Here is a 21,811-nt window from a genome sequence, read left to right on the forward strand (position 1 = left end):
ATTCCTATTTCACAGGCCCAAGGTCCATCCTAATTTAGTCAAATATAAGTTATCCTTTATTAAAGAAATATGAACGGAAGATAACATTTGAGGTGAGAAAGGAAAACTTGTGATTATTGCTTCTGTTACAAAGAAAACACCAAAAACAATTGTTTCAGAAATATTGCCTTAAAGTTACATCTTTGGTTCTGGGACTAAGTTCAGTCCTTTTTTTTTTTGCATAATGCTTGCATTACAAAACGAAAATTTGTGATTCACTGGAATGCCCTTAGGCAACACCATGCAAGAGCAAACTACCCAGCTATTTTGCTATTTTTCTACACCACATGAACACAGAAATGAAGGCCTCTTTGTCATCTTGATAAGCTATAGGAAAGGCTGTAAAATGTGTTGTAAAGGTTTTCAGACTTCCTAGTGCCACACCAATTCCTGGAACCTAAAGTGAAATCACACAGATTCAAAAGATAATGACAGAGGTCACTAGTTCCAGTGAAGGCAGTGATCAGAAGGCACCTGTGTTTTGCTGTCTGAATGTGCCAGTTCAGGGCTGAAGTGAAGAAAACTACAACAGCTGAGAAGTCTTATGTTTATCTCTTTTCCATGACACTATGAAGTCTACAAACTCACACGCATACAAGAGGAACTACGTTTACTCCAACGCAAAATCAATACACTGCCTTATCTTGTCTGTTCGGAAACTTGATCAAAGATATAATTCATGGTGGAAAATCCCAGGACAGCAGGATCATTGCATTATCTACCAATTACTGGCATTTCCCTGAGTCTTGGGAACTTCTGTCATAAGAATAGTTACAGACAAGTGAGGGCCATTCATCCCATATAACCTGTTTAGTAGCTAGTGGCTAAGTGATCTGAGAATCTCATCCAGCCATTTCATGAATGAAGTCGGAGTATCAGCTTCAGCAACATGACTAACTAACTTGTTACACTCTAACAACCTTTAGTGTAAAGATGTTCCTCCTGGGGTGACTTTTAAAAGCACTTCCACATCGTTTCCACTTGTGTCTTCTGGTTTGTGTTTCCTGGATGATCCTGAAGAAGTCCAATGCATGAGCACTGAGGCATTTTTTGTGTTTGTCCTGACACTGCAGCCCTGACAAAAGCAGACATGTGTCACCTGTGTGGGCAGATCAGCCTGCAATTGTTCCTGTGCAATTCAGCCTTTAAACCTGAAATTCCCAAGAACCTTCAGTGGGTTGAGAAGTGCTCTAGATGTTCTCCGTTTCCAAAATTAAACAGTATGAAACAATTCTAGACTAATTATAGTCACGTCATGTGCCCAAAAAAGAGAGGATAGAAGGTGTCACAAAAATACAAGAACCATCTTTTAAAACATACAACTGTATTGTATTGTACAAGTTCTTATCAGGAATGTATTTTTTTTAAATTGATAAGTTACTGCCTCTCACAGTTAACAACTCCAAAGCAAACCTTCAAATTTAGGCTTCATTTATTTTCACCCATTTTCTCTCTCAATACTTGTTCATTATGATTTTTTTTCTTTTTTTCTCATAAAACTGGAAAAACTTGCTTTTTAGTGAATATGAATCTGTCATGCACAGATGAGCCCTAACATCAGCACTAATAAAAATGTCTTGACCATGTGTTTTCCCCTGGTCAAAGGCAAGCAAGATGATGCAAACTGCAACAGAGCTTAAGCCACTGGTCTTAAAATATTGATCCTGGTCTCATGTTTCCAGACATGTTGTCCTTTTATGAAGGACACAATGGCAATAACTACAACTACTCACAACCAATGGGTATTTTCGTGTGGTGTTAAATCACATGCCTGGGCACATCTAGGAAGCAGCACAAGGACAAACTTTAAAAAATCAACACCTTGCTGGAAGGAAAGCACTACATCCAATATAATATCTGTATGTTTCAATGCAGAAAGCCAGGAGTGGAGAATTCATTCTCACAGGGATCTCAGATATGACCTGACACAGTTCCCCCATAGTATATCATGTGGCTGCTGTAGTTTTGGCACTCTGAATCATGAAAAAGCCTAATTACAGCATGTTCCAAAACATTACATACAGTATCACTACATGATGCCCACATCTGTCTCAGCCCTGCTTCCAAAGGTCTGCAAAAAGCTGAACACATTGTGCCTCTCCAGACCAAGAAGACAGGCTGTTTTGCAAAGCTTTGAAATGAAGAGCAGTAGCTTCTTAAATAAGTGTTTAGTTCTGAAATACTTAAGCTTGACTGGCAGAAAGAACAACTTAAATTCTACTTCTACTACAAAAGCTGCTTATTTATCCTTATAAAGCTATAAAGCTGGGATGAAGCTGCTTTCCAAAGTTATAGAGCCCTTGAAACAGAAGCTAAAAGCCTTAAAGATCACTACAAATATAGGGACATGTTGTTTGAGGTGCAAAAAAGGGAAAAAGGGAAGTTTTATCCATTAACAAGTTCAATAAGGAAAAAACACAATTTATACAGGTTGCCCTGATCCCTACTGGTGCATATCAAGTTAAATAAATATTACCTATGGTTTCAAGAATTAATAATAATAGTATCATTCATATTTGTTATTTTAAAAAAAATAATTTTGAAAATATTTCAAAGGTTTAAATCATTTGCAATCAATTCTCAAAAGGATGTATTAAAGGAAAGGAAAGACTAGGTCATACTACTGATGATCAATGAAATCTATACTCATTGTTTTCTACAAAATAACTCTAAAGGCATGATCTCAGGAAAACAAACTGAACCATTATGTCATGATGAGCATTACAACCAATACGAAATGAAAGCATTAAATTACAACAAAACATGTTTTAAAGATATAGAGCTGGGGGCTCAGCCCATGTATTGGGTAGTTTCAGCCCAGCAGGTCTTAGAAGTGACCTATAAAATAATAGTTCCTAAAGGCTTACAACACTATAATTGTAATATTTTAAGTAAATGATTTTTTTAACTTAAGAGGTTATTATATCTGGAATAAAAAGCGTTATGTGTTTCATCCATCAAAGACATCACTGCCCACTTGCTTAAGAGACTGCATTGGGGCTCTTCAGGATTAAAACCCTGGTATAGAAGATAAGTAACTGTGTCAGAAACACCTTAAGAGATGGGAATCTGGAAATACTTTGTTTTTCCAATGTTTGCAAACACTGAAATGTCTCCTCCTGTGTGAAAATGAAGTTTCACTATGAACTTTTGAATTCACAGTGGACAAAACAACGTTCCTCATCAAGATAAAGGAAAGTATAAACATTTGTTTTCCATTCATTTTTCTCGATTATCTGCATTGTAATTATCTGCATCTTTTTCGATTATCTGCATTGTAAACCCACTAAAATACCAAAGCAGTAAAGCCTAACAAAACTGATTTTAATACTTTTTGTAATATCCTGGCGTACTGTGCTCTTCATGCATAAAAATACCTGGAAACTTGAATTGGTCAAGGTAATCTATCAAACTGCACTGCAAGATTACAGAACAAAATGCTAAAGCACTCCCACACATCTGCATTTAAACTCTACTTATCACAAGTTACTTTTATGGACATTTAATAAATGACAGCGGGTGACAGCCCCTGCCCTTTTAAGGAGGAGGAGGGTAGTCTCTTCCTGGCAGCTGTAGAGAGTCCTTCCAGTAAGTTAAGGTGGGATGGCAATTTCCTGAGGGGGAAAATGCATAAGGGCTCAGAATTTCTGCTGAAGCAGAATTCTTGGAATTGGGAAAGTGGAAGTAAGATTTTCTGTGTAAAGGAAGAATTAAACACGAGAGAAAAACAAAGGAAAGTCTGTTGTTCCAGAGCCTTCAATAAGAAATGAATGAACTGCTTTTCAGGACTTAAAAAGGATCCACTGGAAAAAATCTGGCCATCTTCAGGTCTGTTCCCTACACTTTCCTACACCATGCTCTGAAATGCCTCTCTCCATGAAAGAGAAATTACTTATGGTAAATAACTGACCTACCAAGCCAGATATGCCACATTTTGGTGTGAATATGATGATTTTGCTATTTGAAGGTAACATGAGTGTAAAAAAACAAACAAAGTTCAGATACCTGAAACCCAGTTCATAATCCGTTTGTTTGCATTTGAAAATAGGAAGGATTAACGAATGACTCACACTGACATGCCATCAACAGTTTCCAGTCTATACCATAAGTGCACAGATATAAGTTTTCAAAACCTCCAGCATGTTAATCGTACTGCACAAATGTTCTTAAAATGACATACATATTTTAGACGTTCGAGTAGGTACCTGCATCAGCATGCGTACACTGCAAAGGAAAAGGTAAAGTTTAATTCCTTGCTGAAAGGTAAAGAAAAGAAATACAACATATCAGCTGTTGAGCCTTCTTCACACATCTGAAGAAGGCTCCATAACCAGAACGTTGCGTGAACCTTCACTTGGTCATATCCCAATTTTAGACTGTACGTTAAACGTAGTTATTGTTATCAATGATAAGGAAAGGGGAATCATGTAATGCAAGATTTCATCACAGGATTCAGCAGTTGTTGCCCTGATTCATGTTCATCATTGCCAAAAAGGAGCTCTTTGGTTAAGCCCAACTTGTATGCCCATGCTTACCCATGTAAATCTGAGGACACTGAGAGGTTCGCCTGTGCCTTGCTTTGGAACTCTGTCTGTTGGTCAATGACTTCTGCAATAAAGCCAACTCAGCCTAAAGCTCAAAGCATAAATTTCCTCTTTTATTTCTGCCTCTTGTACTGTAGGTGAAGATGCCACATGTCGCCTAGGCAAACTACACCCAGGACATGCACTGCCAGAATAAGAAATACTACTTTACAGTAAGCTTTTTAATAAACCATAGCAATGTAACTTAACATGTTACTTGTGCCTTCACTCCCCAGGCAGATGAATCCCCTATCATGCAGTTCTTTACAAACCCCGCCGGTTCCAGACAATCTTGAGGAGTAATAAAGACCAGGATCCAAATCAGGTTTTTGATGGCCAGTTTTCTATGGCATTCAGAGAAACGACACAAGTGAAAGTGAGATTTTTTTTTTTCTGGTCATAGCCTCTGTGGACTGAAACCGACTCCGTACTGGCAGTGTCCTCAAGATGCGCTCTAAAGCCATGGCGCCATTTGTGGGAAATGCACAAGGTTTCGGTGCACAAAATAGCTGCATCAACAAGCCTGATGGAAATTAGGCTAATTGGGCATAATGTTTTTAAAAAGCATCGCCAGATTAAGAAATAAGCAGACAATAAATACACAAATGTCCACAAGAGATCAAATGAAAAGGCTTGTGAAATTCAATTTCCAAAGGCATCATATGTCCATGTTGTAACCCTAACCCTAACCACCCAGCATATCCACCACTGGCACCGGACACTATGTAGGCATTTCTGTCTGGGTCCGGGGACAAGAAGACAGCAGGGACAGTTACTTCTGACTGAAACAGCACAAATCAGTAGCTGAAAATCCCTCACATTCTGTAGCCTCCCTACTGCTTTCCAAGAAACAGAGCACACCATGTCTTCTTGTAATTTGAGCTCACTCCTCCCTGGTAGTAATTCTGCAAGAAACCTTGCTGGGCTGTCCAGAGACCTTACTTACAGTGCCTTGCGAAAGTATTCGGCCCCCTTGAACTTTTCAACCTTTTGCCACATTTCAGGCTTCAAACATAAAGATATAAATTTTTTATTTTATGTGAAGAATCACCAACAAGTGGGACACAATTGTGAAGTGGAACGAAATCTATTGGATTTTTGAAACTTTTTTAACTAATAAAAAAATGAAAAGTGGGGCGTGCAAAATTATTCGGCCCCTTTACTTTCAGTGCAGCAAACTCACTCCAGAAGTTCAGCGAGGATCTCTGAATGATCCAATGTTGTCCTAAATGACTGATGGTGATAAATAGAATCCACCTGTGTGTAATCAAGTCTCTGTATAAATGCACCTGCTCTGTGATAGTCTCAAGGTTCTGTTGAAAGCGCAGAGAGCATCATGAAGACCAAGGAACACACCAGGCAGGTCCGTAATACTGTTGTGGAGAAGTTTAAAGCCGGATTTGGATACAAAAAGATTTCCCAAGCTTCAAACATCCCAAGGAGCACTGTGCAAGCGATCATCTTGAAATGGAAGGAGTATCAGACCACTGCAAATCTACCAAGACCTGGCCGTCCCTCTAAACTTTCAGCTCAGACAAGGAGAAGACTGATCAGAGATGCAGCCAAGAGGCCCATGATCACTCTGGATGAACTGCAGAGAACTACAGCTGAGGTGGGAGAGTCTGTCCATAGGACAACAATCAGTCTTACACTGCACAAATCTGGCCTTTATGGAAGAGTGGCAAGAAGAAAGCCATTTCTCAAAGATATCCATAAAAAGTCTCGTCTAAAGATTGCCACAAGCCACCTGGAAGACACCCCAAACATGTGGAAGAAGGTGCTCTGGTCAGATGAAACCAAAATTGAACTTTTGGGCCACAATGCAAAATGATATGTTTGGCGTAAAAGCAACACAGCTCATCACCCTCAACACACCATCCCCACTGTCAAACGTGGTGGTGGCAGCATCATGGTTTGGGCCTGCTTTTCTTCAGCAGGGACAGGGAAGATGGTTAAAATTGAGGGGAAGATGGATGCAGCCAAATACAGGACCATTCTGGATGAAAACCTTTTGGAGTCTGCAAAAGACCTGAAACTGGGACGGAGATTTATCTTCCAACAAGACAATGATCCCAAACATACAGCAAAATCTACAAAGGAATGGTTCACAAATAAACGTATCCAGGTGTTTGAATGGCCAAGTCAAAGTCCAGACCTGAATCCAATCGAGAATCTGTGGAAAGAGCTGAAAACTGCTGTTCACAAACGCTCTCCATCCAACCTCACTGAGCTCGAGCTGTTTTGCAAGGAAGAATGGGCAAGAATTTCAGTCTCTTGATGTGCAAAACTGATAGAGACATACCCCAAGCGACTTGCAGCTGTAATCGCAGCAAAAAGTGGCTCTACAAAGTATTAACGCAAGGGGGCCGAATAATTTTGCACGCCCCACTTTTCATTTTTTTATTAGTTAAAAAAGTTTCAAAAATCCAATAGATTTCGTTCCACTTCACAATTGTGTCCCACTTGTTGGTGATTCTTCACATAAAATAAAAAATTTATATCTTTATGTTTGAAGCCTGAAATGTGGCAAAAGGTTGAAAAGTTCAAGGGGGCCGAATACTTTCGCAAGGCACTGTATATACTGTTGACAACAGGAGGGGGTACTTCCACAACTGGCAGGTTAACTGCCTTTTTGAAAGCCACACAAAAATGCATTTGCTGGTAAAGGACAACACTGTTCCAACAACACGGCTTACTATGACTTTTATTAGAACCTTTTTTCTGTTTAGAAATCCAATAATGAATACCTTAGTGGATTAAACAAATGTCTGCCCCTAATTTCCATTATTATAGCAACACCAAAAAACCATGGCATATTCAAGTCAAACAAATCAGAACCTGAAGAAGGCTCTACGGCCGAAACAGTGAGTTTTTCTTCTCTTTTCAGCATGGAATAAACCTTTACTTTTTCCAAATAACAGAACAGCTCACTGCAGCAAAACTGCCCTGTTTACATAAAGTTATATCTGGCTCTGCATTCATGAGGTCCCCATAATTTCAAAACTTGTAACTGATGTTTAAAATAACTGTGCACATGAGTAATTGAAACACAACGGTTAATATATAGTGAAGATCTATTCAGATCCAGCAAGAGGAAGATATCTGACCCGCAATTTGGCTTTATTGATCCAAGGATTTAATCCAGTCATTCCTTAAAAGGAGCAATGAGAGCTTGGCTAGATATCTTGGTGCAGACTACCACAACCCTTTGAATAAAGAAGTACTCTTGTTTATAGTTTTTAATGTACTTCCCCTATGCTTCCATTTTTGTCCTCTGGTTCTTGTTTCACTCTTGACTGTGAAGAAGTCCAGTGGGTTGATTTTGTTACTGCCCATGAGGACTGTGAATACTCAAATCAGGACCTCTTGTAGTGCTTGTTAAAGTAAAAAGAGTCATTCTTTTTAGCCAGTGAGAATGCGTCATTCTTCTGAGTCTCAGAAAGTGCCTTGAACAGACTGACACAGGAGAAGCAATTGCTTTGTTGTACTGTGGTGACCAAAATTGAAGACAATTCTAAATGAGGTCTTCCTAATTTAACTTCTGCTTTTACATATATGTCCTAACCTTGTTTGCCTTTTTATTGCTTTTCAACATGATCTACAAGCTGCAAATGATGTGTCCAAATAAACTAAGAATTTTCATAAGCAGGTTATTCAAGTTCAGCGTTTTCCCATTTCAGATTAATGTTGTTGCGCTATGCATGTAACACTGCACACTTGTTACACTTATTAGTTTATGTGAAACAAGATGAATGAGCAGAACCTGAAGAATTTTTATCAAAGTCCTAAAATATCTTCCCAAGTGCCCCGACGCCTGTAAAAAGCAGCAGTAGAAAGTGATTTCTGGGGTTTGCAAATGAACAGGTGTAAGGGACAGACAAATAAGAAAACACCATTGTTATTTCTGTACAGTAGTACTGTAATAAATGTGTAGTGTGATGCAGTGGAAACCTGTTACTGGTGCTCTCTCCCATTCACTACAGTAAGGTTAGAAAACCCGAGAGGCAAGTGGGAAGAGGTCTGTCACACTTTTAATAGTTTTAATAAACTGAGAACAAGCAAAACACTCTTCTCAATATTCTTTACTTAATTTCTTGTATTCACATGGAAATTCACTGCATTATGAATATACATTGTGCGAGATGTCCGAGTTTCCTACATGTGATTTATGAATGTGTGAAATGCTTCTTGTCATTGGGGATGATGTTCACTTCAATTTGTGTATGTTAAGTTTATCAGTGTTGGTTCCATGTAAGATGTTTATGTTGGAAGCGGTTATTTTACTTTTGCTGTAATGCTACATGTACTATAAGTCAAGTCATGAGGTGCCAAGAAGCACTCAAACTAACCGTCCTCTCTCAATATTCTTTATTTACAGTGACAGCCGTGCTGTGCCTGTGACGCTGCAGTGCATGAAACTATCGCCACCAGAGCTGGTGATAAGTGTCTGTGTCTTTCCACCTCCAGCTGTTTTACTCACTCTTTAATGAAGTGTAATAAATACTGTATGTTAAACTACACTCAATAGTGATGTCTCATCTACAGTAGGTTTAGTGAATATTTGTTCGCCCTAGAAAATGGTAGAGATTTCCAGTACATTTACTAATGTAAGTGACATCTCTGTAAAAGCCTACAGATACTGAAGTAAGTATTCATGCCCGCTATACACGACTCCTTTCATTTTGTTTGCTCAGGCGTGTTGCAGTCCTAGATCACAATGGAGCACGTTACTGGAACGAGAGTTTTGCTTTCTATCAAAGCACAGAAAAGCTCTTGTAAAGGCCAAAGGGGACATGCTACCAAACATGTCTGAGGAGTAAGACAGACCAGAATCCACATCAAATCTTTCACTTGCCAGTTATGTAGGGTATTCACCAAAATTACACAAATGTGAGAGTAAGATCTTGTTTTTCTTGAAGAGCTCTCTGCTGTCCAAAGCTTGCCACCGGTTCTTCAAACAGAATTGTTCTCCAAACTGACACAGGTCTTGAGACCCGTTTTAAAGCCATTTGATCAGTGTGGCTGTCTGCAGTAGTTACATCCACAAGGCTTAAGGAAATTAGATTAACTGGGCATAAATTAAAACAATTTCAGGGTAAGAAACAAGCAGAAATGGAAGAAATCACTGAGCATTGCAGTGTACTCCCTGAAAGCAGAGGGCAGCAATGTGAGTCAAAGCTGTCTAGAGAGTGGACTTCTGATCACATTCGCAGGCGAGGGAATGATTAATCCATTGAGAGCTCTGATACTCTGTGACACAGCTGCTGTGCTGTGTGGGACGATGCATGTTATTTTAAAATTTTGTCATGTTGGACAGTAAACGGAACATAACATTTTGTGTTCATTGCTCCCTTAATACAAATTACTGCTCACAATACTTCACAGAGTCCAAAAAACAAAACTATACCCTGGTCTTCAATTTAGCAGCACTTTTGCATTGCTACCTACATTTGAATACATGCAAATCTGCACTGAAGTTATATTCTTTGAAATGGAGCTGTAATTTCAAACTAAAAGAAATATCAACAGGACATCATTAAAGCTACACAAAATGTCACCATCACTTCTCTTTTATAAAAGGCAATACAGTGGGTGTAAAACAAACACTGCGTCATTAATTTCGGTGAGGAATCAGTGAGAAAAGCATAATTTCCCCAGAATATAGACTGCAGCTGTGCTGTGACTTCTTCTCTGGGTGTAAAACCTGCCTACTACTGTGGGCGAAAGCGAATATTGAACTGTTTCAAAAATGTAACAAAAAAAAAAACACATGGCAAAAAATAATGTTGTGGACACTTCACAAAAGATCAGACAGGAGCAGACAATTCTTCGGACTTTATGTTCAAATCCTGTACCATCCACCCAGAAGACCACAGATCTCTTCAAGCCATTAGCAGAACTGGAAGCAGCTAAGATGCCAGTGCATTGGTGTTTGTGCCACTGCTAGATGATTCACACACTGCGGAATCATGCTGCACAGTCACACACCTTCAGGTCTGCTAACTGTGAGCACAGAGATAGATTGCAGTCAACGGTGGTGCATAATTCAGATCGCTCTGATGGGTTTATTTAGATGTAACATACATGTCTACCATACACATGTTTTACAAGCGCTTACTGCATGTCATTTTTTTAGATTTAGAATGCAGGATTTACTGGTTACTGTTTACCACCTCTGATTAAGGCAAAGTCACCAATGACTTGCATTTGCTTTAGTAAATCAGATCTTTAAGGAAATGTCAGTCATTGTCATGGAAGACAACATGTACAAAATACATAACAGAGCATTCAATGAGGAAATTAAAAGGATACATTTTTAATGGATTTTTTTCATACTCTCAGCTCAAATTTACCAGGAAGAGCACACATACCACATGCCATCCATACCTGCACAGAGTTAGGCACCCCTTGTAGTTTCAAAACTATTTTCCAATATGTAAACAGGATTTACCGTCACCTTCATTCGAACACACAATTGCCAAGAGTCTTTGTTTCCTCTTTATTCTCCAACAGCAGCGTGGGTATACAACCTACTTAGGATTCAACGACTTTTACCTCCAAACAAAATTGTAAATTTTACAGCTGTGGTTTTGGCAAAGCTCCATGGAAGCCTTAATTTTATTTGAAGTTTGGTCCGGCCATGTGAAATACATTATCTTCTACAAAATGAAATGCTCAGGAGTGTCTGCTGCGTGGTAAGTTGTAAAGTTGTAAAGACGAGTCCACTAGGGAAAAGACTACTAGGAGCTCTCCACAGAATGGCCTATGGAACAAGCGTACTGGTACGTGCAACCATGATTAAAGCATTCTGTGTACAAGGGAAATAGAGTGTTGGCACTGTTCCCTTCACACAAGTGGCCTGGATGGCAAGATCTCTGACAGTAGCAATGTCTTTAACAGGCAATAGGCTCCTTCAAATTCTGTATTTCTATCAATTTTAGAGTCATTCAAGTGACCTGCCCTCCCATTTAACCCAATCATCCTAGTCTGCATGATCTGAATGACTTAAGTGAATAGATAAAACAAAAAGAAATAAAAAATACCAAAGATGACCTTTTGTTTCCCATTTATTTGAGGTGGCAGGAGATTTACGTAGTGCTACCCTCTTGCAATGAGGGAGGAGTCCCAGCTCCACAAATGCAGACTTCCTTCACTCTGAGAGCAATGACGAACAGCTACAGAAATGTACTTCAGCTTGGACAACTGCTGAGCTGTAGATGTATACATGACGTTGTAGGAAGGCAACAGAGGAAGACTATCCCAAATTGAAAGTCAAATTCAACCAATCCTTGAATGTGAATAGATCCTAGAGGATTATCCTTCATGAAGAAGAGGGGTAATACAGGTCACTCGCTGTGGAAGAGTCCCTGGTTGATTACTGGGCTTGCGAGCTGCATGCATTTACCTCATTAATGCATACTTGCAGCTTTCAAAACTAGCAGATGGATGGGTGACACGAGGAAAGTCAACGGCTGGAGAGGTCGATGCGGTGTCAGAAAAAGCTAAAGAGGCAGTGTAGGCAGGCGCATCTCACAGCCAGCATTCCAGGCACCGGAAATGAAGAAGGCTCTGCACGCACAAAGACGACAACGTTTATTTTGGGAGATTTGGGGAGGAAGGAGACGCAGCTGGGACTAGCCACTCAATCCCAAAGCAATTCTCACCCTGGACCTGTGCTAGAACACCAGCTGAATTCATGCTCCACATTAGACAGCCCAGGCTGACTGTCACTCGCTTGCCTTTGCAGTTCTGTTCCTGGATGCAGCCAAACAACACTGGTGCTATGGCTGAGGCACTGTCACAAAACTAACTAATTACAGGCTAAATACCTTTTGAAACAAAATTTCAAAGCAAGTAAAACAGCTGCTTTTTAACCATCCTTGTGCCACTAACATGGCCAGTGTACTTGAAGCCCAAAAACCATTCCCACGATCATAGCTCTTGATATATAAAATCCTCAGAATATAGAGTAGTCCAGCAGTTGAAGTTGAAGGGGCTGTTCTAGGAGCCTGAGCTCTGCCAATGACTCACCGTGCTTTACCATAAGCAAGTTAACCTTCTTGTGTTCTGCTCTGCAGGGTCAGATGTACAGCTGAGCTCCTACTGTAAGAGACTGCAGCAGCAATTGTCTATGCACAGCTCACCCCATAGTCTCTGTAAGACACTTTGAATTAAAGCACCTTTAATTCAGCCACTGTAGAGTTTTACCACAATTAAAGTGACTAATTATCGTTAAGGGAGGAACAATAGCTCTCTGACCTCCTTCGTTATTCCCCTCAGTTCACCACAAACAACCACCTCTGAAAAAAGCAGCCGACGAGCTGCCCTTTTCCTGACAGAGCGCTGCACTTGTCCTGCTCTGCCCGCTGTTCTGTCTTTCTCAAACTCCCACACCCCAGCCTAACAACACTGCGCCAACCACCCCACGCTCATGTGCTTTAAAAATAGTCATGAAACCGCCTTCACAAAATTAACACAAACAACAAAAGAACAGAAAAGCCTTTGGGAATCACCCTTGTCAGAAGCACAGTGATCACTCCCAGTTACCTAGACCTTCAGAAACGTTTCAGTCTGCCGATACAAGGCCTGTGCAGCAGCAGTTAACTCGAGATGACAAACATCAAGCCACGGTCAATGAAAATGAGAAAGAGCACTTACTGAGCAGACGATGTTTGCCTCCAAGAGCCTCTTGGAATTTTGATGCTGCCCTAAATGTTTAAGAGAAGGTGCTTTTGCATTATATGATACGGGCTTTAATACTAACCTTGCTATTGTTAGTCCCCGGAGATCACACCTCCCATCTAAATGTGGTGAACAGCCCCCTTCAAAAACCCTTAGCCAGGCACTCTTCAGTAAAATCTATTTTGAGCCCTCTTCATTTTCTGCTGTTGTGCTCTCCATTCTATCACTCCCACAATGTGCACATGAGACCTTGCCCAACCTGAAAGACGTAATTCTACTCAGGACTTCACTAAAGGTTTGTACGGTTAATGCTTTCAATGACACTGCTCGTTAGACGTCTCTCCCCTGGAATCTCCTTATCAGTGTTGAGTGTAGGTTTTTCTTTCAGCTGAAGATTCCTGCCTTCGCTCAGATGATCGTCAAAAGGAAATGCCCCCTTAAAAACCCACCAATTAGGCTTCACGAAAACCTGCCGATCAAGATGTTTTAAAGGAAAAAAATAGGCTGGATGAACTCCTTTTCTGCTTCAGTATAAAAAGATATTTAACTGTACCTGACATACCATTTGGAACAAACAAATTAGCTGTTGAATCAGTTTTTTTTGTAAATCCAACAGATCACAAAACCAATATTCCCTCCTGTTCTGGAGTGTTCTCTGGGTTTATTCTTCTATGGACACATAACTTAACTTCATTTTAATCTATCATTCACTGAATTGGTTTATATTACCCCTGTTTTCAGGTCTTTACCCATTGAGGTCTGTACAGGTAGGTTTCTTATAGAACCTGTTACACTGGGGCCCTTCAGGACCAGGAGTGAGTATCCCTGCATGAGGGTATGCATTTATACGCAGAGAGGTAAGGCACTGACCTCATCAGGGCCTGAAGGTCTGGCCTCTTGTTTCATACACCCACAAACCTTTGTGTAAGGAAAACTTCTTACTCTTTTTAATCGAGGTTTTACTACACAAATGAGTCCTCTGGTTTCAGGAATTAATCTGTACGGGTCTGCAGTGACCTTGTTAAGTTCCTTTCAGGATTTTAAAATCAAGTGTCCCCAAAAACTGCTCGGTTCAAAATAACGAAACTTGTGTTTTAGCCTGTCTTTGCACAACCCTAGTTGTTGTTAATATTAAATAATAAAGTACAGCTTTTCAAGAAACTTTAAGCACTAATGTTATTGATAAGCCCAGCCAACAGATATCTGCTATAATCTGCTATGAGTGCATAATATTGTTGATTATTCTTAAAACTTTCATATTTATTTAGTCTTCAATCGTCTAAAATTCTCAAATACTTCCACCAAGTCTCTAAAGCACTTACAAAGTTATTAAATGCTGCTTATTTACTGTACAAGACCCTAAAATCCACTCAGGAGTGTTACAGTTACAGGTGTATCACTGATTCTGCATCACCTGTCAATTCTTGAGGGTAACACGTATGTGCTAATGAAAAATGTGGTAAAACTCTACAGTGGCTAAACGTTATATTCTAGTTTATTGTATCTTTGGCTGATATTGTAGGCCTGTTTCTGGTTTTCAGGTGTCTGGGCTCCTCAGGGACAGTAGACAATGTATTGTGCTCATTACATCCCCTCTGCTCTCCAATTTACATGCCACCCATTAACATTCACAGAACAGTCATTACGTACAGAACGAAACAACACCTGCAAAACAAAGAGCACAGCATGAAGTATTTGAACAATTAGAACTATTTTATAACTATGCTGGTAAACCATTACACTCACCCCACAAGAGGTTTAAGCTTGTTAAACTGAAGTTAATAAAGTGAAATAAGAGCTACGCAGTCTTTGCCAGGGCTCTGCTTATGTTTTTTGCAGCCCTGTGACTGCTACAGAATCAGCAAGTTATTCGCAAACAGCCAGCAGGTGAATGTCCATCGATTTATCTTACAGAGAAAGTACATCCGCTCTATGTGCTGCAAAATGAGCGATTCATAAATCATGCAGTGCTGTCGGAATGTCAAAAACAAACATAAATAGAGGATGAGATGGAAGACATACCTGACTGTGACGCTCAGTGAAGCCATGAGTGGCTCACTCACTCACATCACACTTCACATTATGTACTGTACATGCTTAACCAAATGATTCATAAGACATTCATATCACAGTAAAGGCATTAATTACACTAGTTAAAAACAGTCCATCCTCAAAACTACAGTCTAAAAGCATCACATAGAGAAACTGTAGTAACTATTCTGTAGCATCTGGATAGGAACACCTCTGCAGACCAAAACAACTCTGGAGGTTTAAGGGCCAATCAGTGCTACCAAGGGCAAACCAATCTTCCCAGCTAATCACTGCCTAACAAAGGTTGCGAATGTGCAGCATGACGCTCAGGTGAGGTTGGCATGTGGAGGCATTATGTCTGGAGGTCAGGAAGTAGAAGGTCAAACCATGCTGACAGAATATGAAACAGGACAGGATGCACCATTCACTGAAATATTAATTTCCAATACAGCAGTAGAACTCAACTGCCACGATGTGACAGCTTGTTTGAGAGATGGAAATAGAACCAATTAGGGTGAATACTCAAATTTAGGAGACCTTAACAGAGGAATGTTACAAGGATCTGCTTAGTAATACTGCTCTTTCTAATGCATTTGAATCTACTGTTCACTTAACTGGGTCTATATTACCACTGTTTCTGGGTCTTTACTCATTCTTTATAAGATACCTACTGTACAATATAAAACCCAGAGGTGCACTACAACCCTCCAGGATCAGGAGAGGATCACTGATCTAGGCTTGGATAAACAGTCAGCACACTACTGATGTTCACAGATGACACCAAATCAGAATGATAAACACTACAGAACCAGCAGAGAACATAAAAAAAATACAAACAAAATTCTACACTGGGAATACATCTGGCAGATGGAATTTAATGCTGACACGCGGTGCAGAGCCTTACCAACAAGTAGAAGAAACATAAAAGAATAAAAAGAAGAGTAAACACTGAGGGTGAAGTAGAGATCTCAGAAAAAAATTTAAGCATTTGTCATCATTTTTCCCCTCTAGATGACACAGGGAATAAAATATCTGATAATGAGAATGGTAAGAAACCATTTTTAAGTGTATAATTTATATCAAAGGATGTTATGTAAAAAAGGTACAATAAACTAGTAAGACTTCATTGAGAATTCTGTGCATAAATTGAAAATCGCATCACAAAATATACTGCTCCTCTGGAATCAGTCCAAACAAGATTGAACAGATACATTCCAGAGCTTAAAGGAATGCCCTTCACTGACAGGCTAAAAGAAACGGATCTTCTCAGACTTGAAAACAAGAAAACCTGATTTCCACCCACCCATTTCCTAACCCCCTTATCCAATACAGGGTAGCGGTGGTGCCAGAGTCTATCCCAGAAAGCAACAGGCACAGAGCAGGATACATCCTGGGCAGGATACCAGTCCATTGCAGGGCATGCACAGACACAGGTGCATACACACTGGGACCAGCTTTAACTACTCAGCTGGCTGAAAGGCATCGACATGTCTGGTCATTCCAATGGACTCCTTCAGAATCAGTAGTGACATATGAACAGAGGACACAAACTCTAAGGGGAGACTAGAAGGAACTTCTTTACATAAAGAGCTGTGGGTGCCTGTAACAAGCTACCTAGCCACTGGCTTCTTTCAAGAAATGTCTGAAAGAGATCATTGGATCAATGATGCTGGGTAAATAGCCTCCTCCAGTTTGTCACCTTTCTTTTGTTCTTAAAACTGTCTACTCACAAGGGCCTCATCTGAGAAGGTTATCTGCCTCTTTGGTACTATGTTCTTTGCCAGAAACATTTTCAGTATCCTGTTTCTGTTAATATCAGCACTAAAACACCTGTACATTCACTTAGCTAGAACTTATTTTACAGAACATTGGGTTCAACACTCCACACAGTTTTTAAATAACACATGATTTATGAACTACCTTGCATTGTGACCTATCAGTGCTGTTTATCTCGCATGAAAAACACAAAACTCTTTTAATACAGTATCTCACCATAAATTTACATATGGTAGCATTGTAACAAATTAATTTAAAAGTCATTTAAATGCTTCTCATTGCAGGTCAACAGCCTTGGATTTAAGAACGCTCTAAAAGTCAACTAAAATCTGTGTTTGTGACCTGTTACCATTTTATGGTATTATCAACAAGATTACTGTTACAAGTCAGTAATGTCTTATACGTTTTGTAGATTTCAAAGATTGTTTGAGACCATTAGTTTGTAAAAATCTGTTTTTGCTAAGAACTGTAAAATGCCCTTTTAAATTAATGAACAAAGGTACTGAACAGAAAGGCTCAACTGAATATTTTAGACAGTTCAAAACGTCATGATTTGAAAATAAGCTCCGAGATCTATGAAGATCATTTAATGACAGAAGGCTATTGTATGTACGTGAAAGGAAGTGATTTTTTTGTTCTCTATGGCTGTTGTGGCGAGACCTTCTTTTTAGGTGCTTTGAATAACATAGAAAATGTATACAAAAATGTAGAACGTTCAACACACTATTCTATTGGGCTACGAATCAAACCTTTACTCATAATAAAAACAATATGAGCTCCAATGATTATTCATTCAGGGAACAATCATGCAGAAAGAGTTGAATACACAAACATGTGGTTTTGCTTTCCCAATTCAGCTGGGGTTACTGTACATGACCACCTTCTTGCCTTAGCTGAGGGAACAATTAAGTCCTCATGCTGTCCTGTCCTGATGGCACATAAGAAGACGTGAACTCCCTGTCAACACACACGCTGCAATGAGAGGCTTGTGTGTTAGGATTGATCTTGCACCTGGTTACTGGAATGGTCTGTTCAATGGCTCTCATACACTAGAATTTGTGTTTTAGTGTCAAACGGTGAAGCGCTTCTGACAGAAAACCCCAAATTCACCACCTTTAACTTCTACCCAAAAATAACAGTTCTCGTGTTACAACATGTTCTCATGTTACAACTAGCTAAGCATCCAACAGATTGAAAAAGAATCCACTGGGTAAACTTTACGCGTGGAAGCAGAAACATTTAAGCGGGGTGTTCAGTCCCGTTTTAATATCATGATCGTGCCCTTCAAACGCTAGGAAGGGTAGAAAAGCAGAGATTTTGTTCATTGATGTAAAGAATTAAACACAAACTCATATTGAATCAAATTATCCCAGAACAGTCTGTGAAACCGGGTCAGTAAGAAGCTTTGTGTGAAGGTCAGCATGGAGCATCTTACATTTAGTATACAATGTCACACGAGACCGTATAAAATAGACGGATGTTTTAAAAAGGTGTTTCGTCAATTCATCCAGATAGCTAACTGTTCATCTATTATATGCGATCAATTATCAGGAACATTTCCATACGACAAAAAAGTAAATACTACTGTATATACCATCAAATCCATGGCTAAAAGAAATTTTGAATTTTGTGATGGATTGTTAGAGCTGTAGTTACAACTCGCGTCTTAACACCTCAGCATTCCAACGAGTGTTTGTCTATGTCGTGAAATCTATGGAGACTATCTTTAAACGCTCTTACTGCGTTTTTGTTTCACAAATACCTGTTGCATTATTGTACTGTGGAGCAATCAACTTATGTTCAACCGAAGTCAAAGTCCACCTTTTATTTCCAACTTGCGTTTGCTCCTGGCGTATGATGGAAAAAATAACTAGAACTTTCTACTGCCAAGTCATACATTGCCAAATACTCCACAATGTATCAGTCACACTTTTGCGGACGATCTCTAAAACGCAAAAATTAAGCAGAATCTTGTAGTGTAATGACAGGACCGCTCCTTTCCATCAAAGCCCCAAAACGCACTTTAACAGGAGGCACAAATTATGTATAAGGTGGGCTCTTCAGGACAGCACAAAGATCTGTTAAGAAAATGTTAAAGACTAAAAAGAAAAAGGCATGCATAGTCTCTTTGGTCGTGGCTGTCAAATAAACGTCCTTTTTATACTAAGCAAATGTTATTAAACTTAAATCAGCGAAACGTTTTTAAAGCCTGTTTTTTTATCGTCTCTAAATCCCAACGGTGATTTTAACACGAAACCGCACAGAATTACAGCAAGTGGCTTTCTACTGCACCTGCTGATGTCCGTAGCAAATCAAACCCCCCACCCTTAGTTAGAAAAGGAAATGGGCAGCTTGTGCTGCGTCTTTCGGTAAATTTACAAACATGAATTACCCAACAGACACGCATCTCAGTTCCTCTCCGCTCCTACCGCATCAAACTCGATACTGAACTTAAAAAAACATGGACATGAAAGTTAATTAGTGAGGGTAATAATGAAAGCACACGCAACACACAATTTCTCCACTTTGTAATCCCCGGCTGCAAACAAATATATCATCCAAGGTGCGTGATTCATCCAGTGTATCACCACAGGCAAAAACAACAAGGGTGCTCTTTTTTATTCAAAATACATAAAGTGCATATTCCAAAAAATAAATAAAACACACGCTACCAGTAATATGCTATTGAAAAAGAGGAGTCAGATTAAAAGTCAAATTTCTGACCTAAAAAATAAAACTATGCATTTATTTAATAAACAGAACAAACCTTCAATTTCAAACAAGTCCATCCCTGCGAGTGCACGTACAGTATCCATTACTTCAGTTTAGTCCACTTCCCTGTAGGTAGGGTAGCAACGCCTAAAATAATATGCCTTTCTGGTCTAATTGTGCCAGAAACCCGTCGTACAATAACCGACAAAATGAGTTTTTTTTTTTGCAAAACTGCATTTACAGTAGGTGCACTCCACCTAGAAAATCCTAACTTGGTCCCCGAGCATACGAAGTTAAAACCTAACACTAAAAAAAAAGACATAAAGGGGGTTTTCTCTTCCGAAATTCAACACACAAAACTCAGACCAGCCACCTTTCACTTTACACCTCCATGGATCAAATGAGAAGTATCCCACGAAAAAAATAAGGAAACCCGGAGATGACAGCTAACCTTAAAAACCACTCCCTTACCACACCACATCTATCCATCCATTAATGACCCCCCCACCACCACCAAAGCAAAACACCGTCACCAGAAGAGAAAAAAAAAACTCTAAAGTTTAAAATATAAAGAAAAACAAGCCAAGATCCATGTACTTACCCTTTCTGAACACGGCGACACTCTAGTTAAGAAGACTTCAAACTGAACTGATAGCGGGGGGGATCTGTTTTCCAGGTCACCTTTCGCGGTGGATAACGCTAGCCCAGGCCAGTTCTCCAGTGTGGTAATTCTGCTCTTGTTGTTGTCTTCTGCACACTATTTCTCTCTCAGTACATGTCACCGTCGCCCAACCTTGCTCGCCCCTTCTTCCTGCCCGCTAGCTGAGGCGAAGTGAAAATAATCCCCAAAAATGAAAGACGGAAAAAAGATCAACTCAGAACACCCCGATTTCACACACGGAGCAGGGTTCAAAAGTAATAAAGGGAAAAAATCCGAACGAAAGCGAGTTACCACCACCACAGAAGGGAGTCAGCAGATTACAGCAGGTAATGAACATATACATTACATCTAGGCTCCAGCTAAGCACATCCAGTATATTAATACAGTATACAAATGCCGAGACGCTGTTTAGCACAGATGAACCACTTTTCTCGCTCCGCTGTTCTTTCTGTTACGAAAACCGTGCAAAAATCAGACGAATATCGCGCAGCAGAAATCGAAACCCTCCAAACACATACACGCACTTTTTACGATGCTTTTTTTTACATAACAGCATCATCCTTTTTCTCTTGCCAGATCACATGTTAGGAAAACATGGAGTTTCTTAAAGGGACACGTACGCGTTTCACACGGCCCCCCGCCCTCCACCCCCCTTGAATGGAAAGCTTCGTTGACAAGTTGGGAAGGTTGAATGTCAGAATGTCAGTTTGCCTTTTCTGAAATCTTACGCACTCTTACATTTGCTAATGTATGTAAGGAGACGTAACTAATTGGACACCTCGCGAACTTCAAGTGCTCCGATTCAATGCTATGATAAATTGTCATAGCTAACCCGTGAATTGCGCACTTCAGCTTTTGGATAGCCATACCACACATGCTACCACACCCCAGTGCCTTTAGGAACTCCGTTAATGTCATTTTTCTAATGACACTAGATTGTAACGCGTCCAGCACAGAAGCTCTCCGTACACCATCTGCCAAGTCATCCATACTGTGAAGCTGTGAACTATTAGGCTACAGGGTCTTGCCATCCGAACAGGTGACCCGTAACTCCCCCATTGAGGCCACAATCGCTCGGAATATAGTTAATAAATAAGCAAGAAATTGAAATCTGTAACATTGCACACATGAACATTAAACCAATGTTCAGCCTAAACGCTACGTTACGACCAAAGCACGCCAACAGTTTTTCAATGGGAAAATTAAATTATAATTGGTGTATTGAGCGGAAAACGGATAAACTGAATTCCTGGGGCAGAAAGCAAAATGGTGTACATAATATACATTCATTTATTGTGGCTTGTCTACTACGTAGTCTATAACAAAG

General features: G+C 39.8%; 1 protein-coding gene across 1 annotated transcript in view; it reads right to left on the reverse strand.

Moving 5' to 3' along the window:
- The window catches only part of bahd1 (bromo adjacent homology domain containing 1), a 59,165-nt gene extending 38,105 nt beyond the window's left edge, over positions 1 to 21,060 (reverse strand). Inside the window, exon 1 of the mRNA XM_015339259.2 lies at positions 20,425 to 21,060. The gene's annotated coding sequence lies outside the window, so the exon portion shown is untranslated. The remainder of the gene's footprint in view (positions 1 to 20,424) is intronic.
- Positions 21,061 to 21,811: the final 751 nt, after the last annotated feature.

This window comes from Lepisosteus oculatus, chromosome 8 (genome assembly GCF_040954835.1).
Source record: "Lepisosteus oculatus isolate fLepOcu1 chromosome 8, fLepOcu1.hap2, whole genome shotgun sequence".
Lineage (NCBI taxonomy): Eukaryota > Metazoa > Chordata > Actinopteri > Semionotiformes > Lepisosteidae > Lepisosteus > Lepisosteus oculatus.